Source organism: Phaethon aethereus (genome assembly GCF_964289735.1).
Source record: "Phaethon aethereus genome assembly, chromosome: 1".
NCBI lineage: Eukaryota > Metazoa > Chordata > Aves > Phaethontiformes > Phaethontidae > Phaethon > Phaethon aethereus.
Window position 1 is genome coordinate 139903203 of NC_138575.1, and position 17008 is coordinate 139920210.

Consider the following 17008-nt stretch of genomic DNA (forward strand, 5'->3'; position numbering starts at 1 on the left):
GAGATGGGAGGTGGGAAATGGGATGCACTAATAAGATGTAAAACAAAAAGACAAAGGCAAAAGGCTCATGATTCCTTTTAAGTAATCAACACTGATGTTGTAAGATCTTTTACTGAAGTAATATTATAATTCATTATATGATAAAAATCAACAGGAAACGAGAAAGAGAACTCAGTGGTTGTTTCAAGGTAGTATGGTCATCTCAGCTCTTCCAAATCAGTGGCTCTGTAGAAGTTAGTGCAGCTCCTTGTCACGTGAATGTGTGTATGGTGTCAGAATAATTTTAAAAGGGTCCGTTCGATGCCCAGACAGAAGAGAAAATTGTGGTATAATTTCCGTGTTTGCCATTTTGCTTTGGGAGATTGAACTGTCAAAGTGGTACTGCAACAAGACAGATACTGCTAAGCTGAAATTCTCCTCTTCCTAACTGGTGCATCGCTTTAATGCCTCTCATATGACATCTCATTCCTATGGGACTTTGAGTGGGAATGATGCAGGAGTACTGTTATGTATACCCTATATGAAATAGCTCTGCAAATACGTATTTAGCAGGGGAAATATAACCACATGTATAGATCACAGTGCAAGCCATCAACTCAGCAATCAGAAGCCTTCAGTTGCAGCTGATTAGCATTTTGGTACAATAATTTATTAGAAAAAAATCCCTTCAGCTACTGAAAGTGAAGTGTTAAATTGCCTAAAAATCTTCAGGTGCCCCACTGAATAGTTTTGGCCTAAAGAAATAAAAAACGAAAGAAAGCAACTCAAAGCTTTGGTACTGAAAAAGGTCAATTTTAAACAAAGTTATATTGAAAACAAAAATAATAATCAGCAACATCACTCTGATTGTTGAGTTGATATTAAAGAAAATACAATTTCTGGTTCATCAAACTAATTCCATCTTGGAGGAATGGTAATATTTCACTGCTTCTGCCCAAAGTCTACTTATTTTGTCTCTGTGCCATTCCACACTAGAGAAAAAGAAAGAAACTGAGGGATACTAAAGACCTTTATTCAACTCTTCCGAAGCACATTCACCTCACCCACAGGATAATCAGAACGTCGGCGAAACAAAAGCAGCAATCGCCCTTCCTTTTCCTAGGAGCAAAGCTACGGCAGTCCCTTGGGAGTACAAGAAACAAATTTCTGCAGAAGTCTTGGTATAAAGCAGGTACTATACTGTAAAGATAGAGTTACATATTTTGGTTTTCCCCTGTGTGGATAAACTTTTCCCCTCCTGGTGTGGGCATGGTTTTACTGCACAGCTGCATTTATTTACATGTGTTGCTGGAACTGCGAAACATTCTTTACCTAGATTTATAGGTTGGTATGTACACAGTGGTTTGGCTTCTCCTAACGTTCTCTTCCCAAAACAAACCCAGTTCCTCTTGGTACGTGAGGTGTATGTGGCAGCAGCGCTGCCCTCCGGGTCTTGTAGCCTAACCCGTACTTCAGCGTTTCTTCCCTCTCTACCTCTCCCCTCCTACCAGCTGGAAACTGAGGACCGGCGCAGGACCTGCACGGAAGCAGGTAAATCACCGCATTGTTTTCTCAGGCCCAGATAATTAGTGGTGGTGTTTTTGGAGCAGGAGGACAACCAACAGACTTTCCCAGACAGGTAGGCTTCGTGTTTACGGATTCGAGGCGATCCATCAGCCGCATAAGATGTGGTGTTGAGAAATGTACCTGTGGCGGGGGCAGAGGGGAAGCAAAGCTGGCAAGGAAGGAAAGAAGATTGATCGTTCTTGGTTTTAAAGAAATGTTCACTGTAACAGGGTGCGGAGCAGCTTTTGGCTATTCGGTGGATATGGTCAAAATGCACGTAGCTTTGTGGGGGTGGGTGCAGTTTCCTTAAAACTATGATAAAAGGCAACTGTGGAAAGAAGCCGTACTTAGCCATGAAATGGAGAGGGTTTGTGCATACGTGAATGCAGTGCCTTTCATTTTCTCCTCTGTATGTTCCTTTTTCCTTCAGTTTCAGAGAAAAGTTACTCCTCCCATGGCTTTTGCTGTCAGCAATAGATGGGAAAACCCTCACCCCAACCTTTGGCTCCGCTTAGGTGAAAGTTCCTCCTGCTTCATCTCTTAGATGAAAGATACCTCTTACAGCTTTTCTTCTGAATCAAAGGGAACAGCCTCTCTCCCTCTCCCCCCCCCCCGGCCCTTCCTCTCCCTCTCTCTTCTCAGCTTAGAAGCTGACAAGAGGTGGTTAAGACTGCAAGGTATTTAAAATAGTATTTGGCTAATTTGCAAGATATTGTTAATAAGGTTAAAGCAGATAGATATACACCACAGGTTCTTAATGTTAAACACGTTAGTATTCTGAGCTATTTAGTGGAGACTCATTTCTGGATGCATCCTCATTTGAGAGAGTCCTAATGAGGTAGGCAGTAGCTATTGAGAAACAGTGGCCTGAATTTACTGAGGGTATAATTCTGAATTTGGCTCTGGCTTCGGATCTGTCTGATTAAGATTAGTCTGAGAAATTTGGAGCTTTCTGTTCTTGAGGTTTTCCTTCAGCAGCTTACAAATGTCACTGTTTATGACACTGGCAACATTTGGAAGCTATAAAGCTATTGCTCCAGAAATTATTTTTATAACGTACAACCATTCAGTTTCAGACAGCATAAATAAAAAAGAAAAACAGTTGAGTAAATTCTAACTCTACCTTGAATTAAAAAAAAGGCCATATTTTTTTGTTTTGCCAAATTCTGGGAGCTAAATTTAAGTCCAAGCAATTTTATTTTCAGCTAACCCTCTCTGCCTGCAGTTAGTCTAAGCAGTTTTCCAACGGGTTTGAAATTACCCCAGACCCATTTCTTATGACTTAAATTTAACCATTTGTCTAGTGGACTGAAGGCCTCAGTTTCCAATGGGCTGACCTCCATTTATCGTGCGAATTCGTTGATCTTCTTGAAAATGTCAAAGTGTATAAGAATGCTTTAAGGAACAAATGGTCCAGCCAGTTAAACTAACTCAGGAAAATAAAATATCAGCCAGAATTGTTTCTCCCAGAATATGGGAGTGGCTTGAATACTCTGGGGCAACACTACAGAGGAGCATTTAAAGCAAGCAAGAACAAAATTTTAAAGTGAGGGGGGAACCCTGTGGCTTGATCAAGTCACCCAGTGAAAATAAAAACAAAATACTTAATCCGTCTTTAAAATATATGAAGTGAATCAACCTCTGTAAGTAACCTTGCTGAGCAGAGCTGTTAAATCACTGAGCACTCACTTAATGGTCCATCACATGTTGTTTAATAGACTGACCCAAAGAACAAAACCGGTGAGCGGGCCGTTCCTGGGGTTCTGCCATAAGCCGTATCAGAACCAGGGGTGCAGAATTTCATGTTTTGAGCTATCATTATTTAACTACATGGCAGTAGGACCAAAAATTAAAAACCTCATGTCAGTTGCTCCCCATGTCAGTATCTCCACAGATAATTCATAAATTATTGTCTCTGCTCCAAAGTAAGACTGTAAGACTGATGAACATTTTAGAATAAGTAATTTCAAAACTTTGATACCCTTGAAATATTTATAAAACCAGCTGATGTAAATTCTGGATTTTCATTCTGTCTGCCGGTACAGTATTCCTACTTACTTGAGCAGGTTGGTTTCTTTCCCATTGTCTCTTCTGTCATTATTGACTTTATGTTTTTAGACTGTAGGAGCGTCTCCTTGCCCATTTTCCTGAGCATGAAGGTAGATTTTAGCTTCCGTAAGTGGAGATAGGCACTGCAGATCGATTGTAAGAAGTAGTCTGTTTTGCAGGACAGAAGAAATCCAAGAAAGAAGAGTATAATTTGTAATGGGACAGAATTGTGCTCTCTTTCAACTGTATGTTTTGCATTTCATGTTATCTTTATGGCCTTTCTCAAAGCATTAATAGATGTTTCTTTTGGACTGAAGGGGTGTTTAACCTTGGCATTAGGAGTAAATTGCTGAGCTCCTGTGTAATCTTTCCCATTCACTGTCTTGAATGGCCAAATGAGTATAATGCTGAACTAGGAATGCAATAGTGAGAGCACGTTTTAGATTGTCCTAATTGATGGAGAAGTGGTGCGGTAGGAAAAAACCTAGAAAATAACAAGATCCTTTGGCAGTTCAAGTTAAAAATAAAAAATGAACACCCATCTTGCAAACTTTAATCATCTGTAATGTAGGTTTCTGCATGTGAACTAATTATCCAACTCACTCTCTGTTAGTCAGGGGAAATCTGGTTAACATGGTCAACTGAGTGATTAATCTGACCAAATGTGGGTGGCTACTACAGGAATGAGATAAAAGCCATCTTATGTATGAAGATTGATTATATTGGCAACAACTCTTAGCCTACATGTAGACATTATAAACACCCATATTTAGTCATGCAAAATCACCTTTTTTGTGAGATCTCATTGAACAGATTCTGTAAAATTTGAAGTTAATACCATTTTAGCAAATGTTTCTGCTTATCTTCTTTTCTTGCAGTTTTATAAAAATCCAAATTTCTACCCACGCAAAACCCCTCCTTTCCAGGGAACTGTTGTGTTGGCTTCTGATTATCTCAACTGATTAAATGTCTGTCTGTGTGTTTCTCCATGTTCTAGGCAAAGCACTGAACAGAACTGATCAACAGAAATCATCATCATCCATCCAAGACTATTCCTTTAGCTGCCTTGCTGGCAATTAATCCTCAAAACATGAGATCTTGACTTGGTTTGGGTACTCTCTCAGGCACAATGGGAGTGGGATGTAGCAAAGCTTTGGTCCTCTTTCAAGGGCAGTGAAAGTCCTACTTGTGTTATTACTGACATACTGAAATTGAAATATTGGAACAAATTTCTTTCTCTGTTCTGGTGAATATTCTGACGTGCTGGTAGAGTTGCAGAGTGAAAAGCCACCAGGACGCTTTGGGCTGATGACTGTAGGAGTCTGTTTTAACTAGGTGGGAACATGGCCTCCCTGTTAGGAGGTGCAGAGCCCACCAGAGCACTCGGCTGAAGGAGAGGCGTCTCTGACCCCTCCCTGGTACTGCCCTGGCACTACAGAAGGATGCTGCGGCTTCCTCGCCAGCTGGACACAAGTATGAAAAGAAAGCATATACATGCATACAGTCTGCATCGCTCTTCCCCCCGCCCGCCTCCCCCAATTACTTAAACAATAACATTTTAAAAGAAATGTGTTTTACAGTTGCAATAGGTCGCTGTAGTACGTACAGAATTTAGATGAAAAAGACATATGAAACTAAGACTTTTAAATGGAAAAGCATTTAAGCAAAGATTATATTAAAGTAACAGATATGGAGATGAAGTCTTTAATATGATTCTGTCTAGGACAAAGGGCTGCCTACAGTAGGTATATTTCCTTTTTTCTCTAAAATTCAACAGAAGACATATGTTTAAACCAAAGGTTGGAATAGTAGTGCTATTCTTGCAATGTGGATTTTAATTTGGGCAGCCTGGCTTCAGCCCCCGGCTCCCTGTCAGCTGTTATTCCAACTTAACTCCCAAGTTGCCTTGCTACTTTAGCCTGAATTAGTCAAGTTGGTTGAAGCAGCCCAAAACGAGAACATACTTTTTTTGTGGAATAGATGTCCTCGTTCTGAGCCAACTAGAAGTCACCGAATACCACCAAGACATTCTCAGTTTTATTTTAGTCTGTAAATCCCCCTTGGACAATTGTAGCCTTCAGAGACTTTTTCTCTTGCTCTTTTTTTTCTGCTATAGGCAGACAACAAAGGAAAATGGAAACTCCCACTAGCCACTTCAAAACTGTGCTAGTAAAAAAATCTATTAACTGCTCTTCTTATCTCACTCCTTTGGAATCAGACGTGTTCCTGGGAATTACTGTGCTGTGTGTACAGCAGAAGCTTAATGACAGGAACTGGAAGATTGTAACAGGTAATGCTATACCAGAGTTAGAAAGGCAAAAAACTGGGGTGACGTTAGAATTCAGCATAATAATAGCTATTGTTATGAATGTCACTTAGCTTCCATCTTAAGTCAGAAACCACACAAGTAAGAATTTTTGCGTTGGTTCATATGATTACGTTCCAGTGCGGAGTGATTACAGTGTGATTTCAGGCAGCCTACGGTGGTGTTGCCAAATGGAGTACTTCAGGAACAACCCCTGCTTCTTCCCAGGCCCTGCCTTGTTTGGGCAGAAGCAATTACGTGATTGCATGAAGATGCAGATCGGGGATCACGTCTGATCTGGCTGAGAAGCTTTGGGTGGGGGAATGGGTTAAGTCTTGATTCTCAGCTGGATCTGAGTTGCTGCAGCTCACTGCACCCCTGGATGAACGACGGTGCTGGCAGAGCAGGGGCTCAGGTCTATAGCCTGGGTTTAGGAGGAGCGTGAGAAACTCTTTTGGTGGGTGGTTCATTTTGGATTGGCTTAAGCTGATTATAAAGCCACACTTGTAGAATATGACTTGCGTGTAGAAGAGGCAAAAACATCCTTCATTTATGGTACATGCTTTTGGCACATACTTCTCCCAGGGTTGGTTGAGAAGACATGGAAAAGAAATAACCGTTTTATCCTCTCTTAACTGGAGACCCCCTATTGCTGGGTTTGAGGCCACTGCTGATCCAGGGATCGTTGCTGCATAGGGTAGCAACAAACGAAACCTGACATGAAATCCTTAGTCTTTTAGGTGAAATCTAAAAATCTAAAGTTTAAAATCTATTAATTAACTAGATTCCTTCTCTAGAGCAAATCAGACTCACAATGTACAGATATATAGCAACGTATTACTTTAGATATGTGCCAGTACTGGTGGGATAGGAGAAAAAATGATTTACAGTATGGAAGCAAACATGATGTTAATTTCCATTTTCCCCCCTTTTTATCTGCCATTTCTTCTGGGGCTGGGGAAAGAAAGGGAATCCTGCAAACATCTTCCAGTCCCTTCAAAACTCCCAACCCACTATCCAACCTGTCATTTACCTGAGAAAAACCACAATGAAATATCTGTGCTGTGTGCTGCTTGTAGCCGGCTTAAAACAATAATCTGTAGCTTGTTTGATATAACTGTGTCTGCGGGTCCCATGCAGTAAGAGTAGATGTAAGGACAAAGACCTTAAAAATTACTGGAAGATAAGGTGGCTGGATAGAGCAGAGAGCTTCTCTCATTCTGGTTGAGCGAAAAGCTGCAGCATGAGCTTTTGTAAGGCATCAGAGAAGCTGGTGTCCTGCTGGGAGGGTGCTTTCTGAGGAGAAGAGAAGGGAAGAGAAAGGAGAAGGGAAGAGAAAGGAGAAGAGAACCTTTCTGAGGTGCTTGAGGAGAAGCTGCAGTTGAGGCTTGTCCTCAGCTACCTGACACAAATCTGTGGGAAGGCACCTTTCATTGGTTTCTCATAACTGCTTCTTGATACAAGATCTTTTCTAGTTCTTAAGTGGCTTCTTTTGATGGGTGGAATAAATGTTACCACAACTTTTACCCAAGCTTACTGTGAAAAGCTATACAGAGAGTGAATTTCGGTTTGACATAAGTTCCTAAAATGACCCAGGGTTCTGTAATGGCCTTACATAGTATTTCGATGCAGGCTTAGGCTTACATCTGCACAAATTTACCTTTTTTCTTTTTTTTGTTTTTCTGGGTAACCTTTTGACATGTTTGTTTAAAGGATCTGTACTTCAGCTTAACAAATAATGATATTCCTTTTTGCAATCTGTCCCTTATCTTACAATGTAAATACATTTCCCACAAGAAAGTTACTCCTCAGTTGCAGTGGAGAGCAAAGAGCTCCATCAGGCTGGGTGTTTGTCTCAAGTCTGTTTTTTTGGTATTGCTGGCAAATCTGGTGGACTCTGCTAATTTTACCATGATGTGAGTCTGAGACAAGTCAAACTGGCAGATCCCAGTCTAAGTGTGCCAACACATGCTGCAGCACACCTGGGGAAGCCAGGCTTACAGTTCATGCCACCGATACCTGTTCACAAGTACAGGCTATCATCTGCTTTACTTAAAAAAGATGATGCTCTTCAAAATTGTGTTTCTTTCCTCCTGTGTGTCTGTGTGTATGTACATATTTGTGCTAATTTATGGGTATGCATGTTTAATAACATTTCCTTTTGGCCCTCTGGGTCTTATATATATATATTTTTTTTTTTTTTTTCCTTCTTTCCCCTCATAGCAATTCAGGCTCTCAGCAGGGTTTAAAGCACCTGCCTGGGAGCGGGACCCAACCCACCAGGAGCGAGGTGGGGAGCTGAGGCTGCAGTGGCCTTTGCCATCGGGGCGGGTGGTGTGGGATGCTCCACCGGCTGGACACTGCCTGCGGGAGACGGTCTTCTAGAGAGGAAAAGCACCTATGACACTTTCAACTTGTCAGGCTTTACATTGTCATTTACTGGCTCTCAATTTTCCATTTAATTTTCTGATGATACCGAAGAAGAACATTTTAGAAGAACTATGTGTTGGAAAGGCGGAGCAATTTGGTGTCTAGGATAAAATTTGTTTCTGCGTGCATCTGCCTTCCTCAGAAAGTCGTAACTTACTTTTTACAAACAGGAATTAATGATACTTAAAAGCATCTCAGTTAGTAGATCTAAAAAATGTTACAAACTGCTAAAACCAGCAATTATTGACCAATATTGCCATTTAATCCCTGCCAGAATTGATCCTTTGAAACTCAGTGAGATACTGTTTTTGTCGTAAGTACCGCCACAGTGAGTCCGTTACTGGAGAAGCGGGGGATTTTCCTTGCTATTTTCAACTCTCTTCTCTTGTGGCTGGAACTGCAGCCTGAAGGAAGTTCCTCAGGTCAGTACTGCTAATCTTTTACTGACATTTCCAAACAATTAAGAAATGTCCTAATTTACTGGGGGAAAAAACGTTGCCATGAGAATAATTACTTGCTGCTATGAAAAAATATATTTATTAATAAGGACTCTTTCACATATCAATTACCTAATTTCAGACTATTTGTCTTTTCTGGGATATGACATTTATAAATGTAACTGAAACGCATAGCACAGAGACTATCAAAAGTCATTGATATGCTGGTTAGAAGCCAGAGTACAGCATGGAAAAAGTAGATTTCGTACATGAGCAAAAAACCCCTCTCAATTTGTTTTTCCTCTTGGTTATGAAATGTTCATCACTGGATACAGAATTTTCTTAGGATTGTATTGTGCAAAATTGTTGGTGATTCTTCAACTGAGCTTGTCGTCTACAGGGGCTGGAAAAGTTTTCTAATGAGAGAGAAATTTAGCTCCATTCAAAGAGAAACGTTGAAAAGGGCTGTTCAAAGTTTCGGTAGCTGGAGTGTTATTCCTTTAGGCATTTCTGTTCATAAAATATACTCATGCTGCATTCCTTTCATTTCCAGGGTAGCCTGGAACTCTCCTCTCAGAGATGCTGCTCTGCCAAGTGCTTCTCTAGTCCTCACCATGGATCTGACTCTTCCTGTTGATTATCCTACTCGGAGCTTTAATGCCAAGGCATATAGCCCAGCTGCGATCATCCACAAGCTATGCCATTTCTTTTGACTTGGAGACCATCAATGCCACTTGAAATATTTCAGCTGAATTCTGTGGATATTGAAGCAGATTCTAAATATACAGCAAAGCTTCTACCCCAAAGTCATCTTCACTGAGCTATGTTCCTACGGGCTGAATGCTTACTAAAGCATTAAGCAATAATACAAATAATCAGCAGGGAATAAGGGCAGATGCACAGGCAATTAGGATAAGTCTTATAAATTTATTAATGCAATTTGCAGATTATACCAATTTGTGAGAAATAGAAATACCACTGAGAAAAAAAAAAGTTAAAATACAACTAGTTCTGAGAGAAAATTACTAATAATAAAGGCCTCGGGAGAAAATATACAGACAGAAAATAGATCAAGGATTTAACTTATAAAATAAGTACATTTTAAATATTTTACAAGTAAGGGAAGCAGGGCAGGTAGTAAAAGCTCAGATGAAGGGAAAGCCCAAGATGCTGCCTTGAAAAGAACTGGAAGTAACAGAGAGATCTAGAGGTGACACTGAGCAGCAAATGAGACATGACTTTACCTCTCATTTATGTATTATGTGGTATGGCAATAAAAGAGATGAGAACTACCTTTAGGCTATCTGAAGGTATGAGGGAGAAGTGAGAGTCCCTCTCCCTGTGTGACAAGACAGAAACTATTTCATTAAGCTCTGAGCATCTTGTTACCAAAAATATGTTATCAGAATGTGATCAGAGGGGAAAGGGAGAAAACCAACAAAAAGAGGGAACAAAGAGATTTGAGCATACCAAGCTTGACTGAATCATAATTAAACAAGTGTCACAGTAATCTGTATTGGGAAGGGTTAAGTTCTGAGAAGGAATGTGATGAGAAATGACATGAAATTAAAGAAAGAAAAATTAGATGTAGTATTATGAATAATTTGAACTGAACAGACTGAGCAATTGTGGGTAAAAGAGAGATTTTGGCCAAAGACACCAGGGAAAACCCTAATTTTTACACATTTTTAATGTCCACAGAACAGACGGAGCCAGGCTTTTAATGTCTCACTTAAAAGATGCATGCAGATGGTGTTTTTTCATGCATTTGAAAAATGAATTTCTACATTTTGATTATGTTGTCATTAGCAGTAGCCTTACTCGGTAATTAGGAAGCTGGTTCCTAGCATGTGTGAGAGAGAGATATATTGAGAAAGGAGGATATTATCTCTTTGTTTCCACAGGGATATAATGAAATGCAACCAAAAACATCATCAAAACAGTAGAAGAAATTCAAACAATAACAATGCTAACTGGAAATGGCTTATTGTTCAGTGAAAACCAGCTGATCTTCATCAGAAAAGACCACATTATTTGCCAGTACTCACTCTGGCCAAGAAAGAAAAGGAAATTCCATGAGAAAAGGGTTTTCCCTGTAGTAAGTGCAGTCTTTCCTAGGTAAGTAACTTTGAATTAATATTGATTTAGAAGTAAAGCTATATGTAAAGGAGTATTCCAAGTGAGTTTTTCTTTCATTCCTAGGCAACTTTTGAAAACAAGGGAGAAAAAGCAAGATATCATGAAACCTGCTGCATGGCTTCAGAGGAGGAAGCAAGAGCGCTGCGAGGACATCTCCTCGCTGGAAAGCAGCTGCTGCTTCAGGAATGGTGTGTTCAAGCATCAGTGCAGAACAAGGCCTGCCTGCTGACCACTCTTTCCATCAAACAACCTTTTTGGTTCTCAGAAAAGAAAAAGGCAAAGCAAAAAAAACCCACGCTGAACTTCTTGGCACTCTTGGAAAGTGAAACAATGCGTTTCTCTCCATGACACATTTGTTCCAAGCCACAGACTGTGCATGGGTGATTTTTGTTAGTGTCATTCTCAACTTCAGGACTACATGTGTCTTATGGTAGGTGAGTGTCTGTGTCTTTTAGAGCATGAATTAAATATGAAGTTATACTCCTAAATGATTCAAATGTACCAAAACATGCCCAGGGCTTTGCCCGCCAAGCTTCCATTCAGCCAGGAGAGCTCCGGTTTGGGAGGCTGGAGCACCACAACTCCTGCTCGTACCTCTCTGGCAATATTATTCTTAGTGCCTGGAGGATGAGTGTCCAAGCCAGATACCAAGCATGCTTGCAGAGACTGATGCTATAAGCAAGAAATCATCGAAGCATGCGAGTCTCCGTCTTCCTGAATTACTGTGGTCCTTTCCATACACACTCATTGCTTTCTAGTTATCTTCCCTTCAATACATGAAAGGGCTGCTGACAAGGATCTCTGTACTTCCTGCCCTAACCTTTTTACCTCTCAATTCACCAAATCCCTGGAGTAGTTTTTCAGTCTTTTTCATCGAATTAAAAAACCTGTCTTCACATTGTCTAGGCTATCTGTAGTATGATCTGTACATCTCTCTCTTAATTTGCTTGAAAATTCTCTTTCTGGCTTTCAATTTTCATCCTCATCCTTTCACCCTGCTCCTCCCTGCAGCTGCTTTTTCCACATTTAGTGTCAGACTTCCTTTCCCATCCAGCCCCATTTTTTTGTACTGATCAGTGGGACACCATCTCTTCCCCTTAAAGCCTTTCCTTTAATTGATGCCTTGTGTAGTTAACTGAGAGTTTCCTATGCTTCTCCAGTTGCAGCTATTTGTATTGAGGGCTCCTTACAAACCCTGTTCTCTGGGGAAAGAACTGGCTTTTCCTCCATATCTGGGTTTAATACTGATTTGGCTGCAACTTACTTAGGGGAGGAGGTCTTTGTCAGGCTGAAGTTCGGCCATAGGGGTAAAAAAGGATCCAACCGTGCCTCAGTATAAACATAATGGTGGAATTCCCCAGCATTTTTCATGGGCTACTGGTTGGAGCAAGAGCTAAATGTTCGAAGTAAATCTAATAATATTGTCCACTCACCAAGACCGTGTGCATCAGCCAGATGCACGTTGGTTCCCCTTTTGAAAAGCCTCAAGTAATTGTGCTGGAGAAGAGCTTTGTTTTAGTTTGAACTCTTAACACCACGGGGTTGGGAGCAGAAGTCACCTTCTATAAAGTTGGCTGATTGCTTTCCTTCACTGAGGAAATCAATGGTATTTTAAAAGTAAACTGCACTGAAGATAGGTGTTACAGCATGAATCTCTTTTTTTCGCTCCAGTTGCCACAGCAACATAAGATTTCCTTTCCCCTTCATTAGCTTCCCTAAAATATAGTTCACAAATGGTCTTTGAAAAAAAAAGCCCTATATCATGCTGACAAATTGTGCTGTTTGCTCTCTTAGTATTTGGTCTTCTGTGGAGTTAGGATTATTAGAGCAAAGCTACCTGATGCGCAGAGAACGCAGCTTTTGCAAGTTCAACCTTAAGTAAAGGGATGGAAATGAAAAGCCGAAGCTGAGTTACTTACTGTCTCTAGACAGGCTGGGGGCCTAGCAAGACCTCGGAATAGTCTGGTGGGACTCCCTAGGGTCCGGTGTAGCTGTGGGTTAGTCAGCCTGCCTTTTCCCAGCCTTCAGAAGGCAAGCGGTGGCCTATTGGATATATTAATTATTAGGGGATACGCAGTGGCTTCAGGAAGAGTTTCTTTCACGCTTTTCTCTCACACCTTTGCAAGGATGGTAGCAGCTCCAGCAGGCTTTGAATTAAATATGAAGTGCATACACATTATCCTATGAGAGAAAAAATATTGAAAAGATCCAGGTGAAAAGGAATTTGTCTTAGTCATCCTTTGCTGAAGGAGTTAGTACGCTTAGAGTAATTGTTAAAATAATTTTAATTTGTAAGGTTTCAAAACAGATATATAAATCAAATAGTTCCAATTTGTTGAAAAATAAAAAATCCATGCTTGTCAATAGCACCACATTTACCAACACCACTCTTTCCAGTGCCTCTCGTCATGGGGTGCATCGTGAGAGGTGAGGATGATTTCGCGCCTTGCCAGCTGACGTGGGCAGATTTACAGTGATGGCTGCGCTCCACGGCGTTAGGGCTTAGCTGCAATCACATACGTTCACGTACATCAGAAGGGCAATGATTTTTCAGTATTTAAACGGGACCATGGACTACGCTGACTGTTGGGCCTCAGCGCGCTTTTCTGCACACCCCTTTTTGAGAAAGTGTTTTTTAAGTAGTTCCTTCACTTTTTATGAGGTTGGGTGGGAATGCCAATGCGAGCGTGTGGAAGGGCGGGTGACCAAGAGAAGGGTTTGTGAAAGCAACCATCTTCTGTGAGAAGCTTGTAACAGCTTGCCGTTGTGTCTATTTTTGAACATTAGAAGTTGTAAATAAAGCCTAGCTTAGCCTTGAAAAAGGTAGGTCTGCTGACTGGGAACAGTAACAAAAACCTCAAAACAAACCTAATCACCTATATAGAAAACTTAGTAAATAGAATCGACCTTCCCCACTACCGCTGTCATTTCTGCTTACCTTCTTACCATGCTGTACCCGAGTATCTCTAGCAGCAGTAAGGACAGGGGAGGAAAGGTTGATTTTATTCTCTCTGGTGATAAATAGAACACTTAATAGATGACAAATTGGGGAATACTTAATCTCTAGAGACCTAATCAAACATGAATTGTCAGCCCCCAGTGAGCAGGGGATAAAATGCCAGCTGGTGCGTGGCCTTTCCGTTCCAGCTGGTAGTTTATCCTTTGTAATAGATTGTGACCAGTTTTAATACGGCTAATACTTGCACTTAAATAAATAAAAAAATCTCCCGACAACGCCAAACCATGCTGTTCCTTGTGCAAAAGTAGTATGACATCGCGTAGAAGTGGAATTAGTAATCATTTAGCTATCCTAAGGAACTGAAGGGAGGATTACAGCACCGATCTTGCATCTGAATTTCTGCAGTGCGACAATGAGTTAATTTTGATGGAATCCAGCATGGAAGCAAGATTGTATAGTTGGGGTAGAAAAATTCTACTAAGCAACTATTTTTTATCTCTTTTCTTCTCAAGGGAAACAAATGTCAAGAGATTTATGATTTTTCATATGTCATTTTGGCTTAGATAAGTTATAGAAAAATTGGCGTAGTGTTGGATAATATGTCTTGTGCGGTGAAAAACCCCTAAGTGCATGTACGCACACTTGCATATATGCATACTCAATCTTTCAGTATAACACTTGCCTAACAATGCTTTTCTCTTGGGATTTTATTGTAATTTATGAAAATGAATGTGTTACATGTGTAACATCTGTAAAGGAATAAAAACTATCATTTATTGTGAAAGCAGATAAACAGTGCTGTGGAAATAAAAGCCGATGTTGTGCCAGTTTCAGGCACAATAGAAATGAAGAAAGCTTTTCTTTAAAATCTGTTGGAAAAAGCCAGTGTCAGCCTTTAGCAAGACATTTTCCTAGTTCCTTTCATCACTGACTGACTTATAGTTAGCTTCTCTAAGAAGCATTAGATTTTTGACAAAATCTTCCCAGCTTTTCCTTTTTACACTATGGTAAATTATTTCAGAACAGCTTCTTTACATGTAACTGTACGGTTATCTGCTCTGTTCTAAAAATATTGTAAATCCGAGGTACTGATTTTGCATTCCCTGAAACCATCTCTAAGCCACACAGAACCTCACAGAAGTTAATAGGTTTGACCTAGAATTTCAGGAGCCAAGAGTGGAAAATGAATATCGTTAGAAAGCCTTGAAAAACACATATCTCATTTCAGAACAATGAAAACATTTTTATTGTTTTGGAGCTGGCTAGAAAGGGAAAGAATTATTATAGTAATTTTTGGGGCCTTTTGCATTTTCCAGCATTTAAAACTGTTTTATTCTTTTAATAAGAAACAAATTCCCAAATGTACTTACAAAAAAAGCTTTACATGTAACTATTCATTCCCTGAAGGTGGACTCTCTCATTGCTTATTTCTTAAATGCTAATCATGCTGTTTGCAATGCTTACCACAAACAAGTTGCAAGGTGAAATCTTGGCCCCTTTTAACTCAATATCAGAAAATCCCACTGACTTATCTAGGCGGTAAAACAGAAAAGCTAATATAAATGGTAAAGCTAGTTCTTATAGAAGACCAAATAAAAAAAGTGATTTTACATTTAATGAAAGTACACGATGAGGATCACCTGGTGCTTTGACAAATGTTAGTTTGTTATTTTTCACAAGCTGCATTTGGGGTCACTGGATCCAGTTCTTCTGGCCAACTTCTGTGAGAAGACACACTTCTCACAGATGCTCTCTTCAAAGAGGTAAAATTAGATTAATTGAACTCAAAGAGTCAATGCTAGATAAAACACTAATGCTGCTACTGAATGATGGTCTCAAAACAACAACATTTTGTTATATTCTAGGAAAATAATTTCTGACTTTCCTTCATGTGTGATGTCCACAGGCCAAATACATTAGCTTCTGACAGCGCAGCATGTGGGACTTCACAGGCGTTTCAAGAGTACATCTTGACATGCTAAAGTGACTCTTGGCAGCATCTTGGAGGGGAAGCTAAAAAAAGAAATGCAATACGTTGTTTAAGTAGTCCCTGGCTTATTACAATATTCTTTAAAACCACCAAAAGTGATGCAATGGTATGCTCTTGGACACAGTTTCTCGTTGTCTGATGTCATCTTGAAATATCTCAGGGGAAAATAAGAGGCTGAGTGAGATGGCGAGACAGAGACAGAGCACTGTGTGTTTTTAAAATGCGGCATCTGTTATACATGAGTAAAATAGTAGTCGCTCAGCTGCAATCATGGTAAGCATGACTGCTTCCCTTATAAACTCATATTTCATTTATTCATTTCATCTTTCATTCCAAGACCCTGAGCCTCCACACATTTCTCTGCAAGTATAACTACGCACCTGAATAGTTATGGTGACTTCACTAGGGATTACTCACATGGAGAAATTCAAGCATGAGAACAGAGTGTTTACAGGACTGAGGCCAAAAGCTGTAGATAGTTGAGCTGGGAAAACTGGCGATAGTATAGTAATGTAAACATTTAAACGCAGAAGCAGAAATGCAGACTACAGCATTCCCTCCCATATTCCTTTGGCAATTCCTGACTTCCTTTGCCTTTTATGCAGCAAACTGAATGCTGGATGAAAGTTTTGGTCCTGGTTCATGGATAGGGGGAAAAATACTCCAGGTGCTTACAACGATGCTTTGATGAGCTCTGGTCTTTCTTCTCTAGATAAATTGCATAGCTATTCATAAATATACTTTTTCTATGGAAGCAAGTTTGCCTAGTACATGTATTGGAAGACTGAAGGTTAGCCTGTTGTTTTGTGTTCCTTTTCTCTCACCACCAGTCAAAAAGTACATTAAAAAACATACAAGCGGCCCAGAATACCACACTGTACAACTCACCTGACAACCAGCTGATCACAGATTGGATGGTATGTGCCACTGCGTTCACTCTCCCTTCTCCGTGTTCATTCACATTAACAAATAACGATTATGTTAGTAAGATTGTCCTTACCCTAAGTTATGGGATAGCTGTTCATTAAAAGCGAGATGGAATATTTCTTCATGTTTTTATTAATTCTTGAAGCCTCGAATGCTGTTAAGCAAACTACAGATGCTCAGGAAGCAGCATGTGGAAAGCTGGAATTTGCTCCATTGCACTACAATTC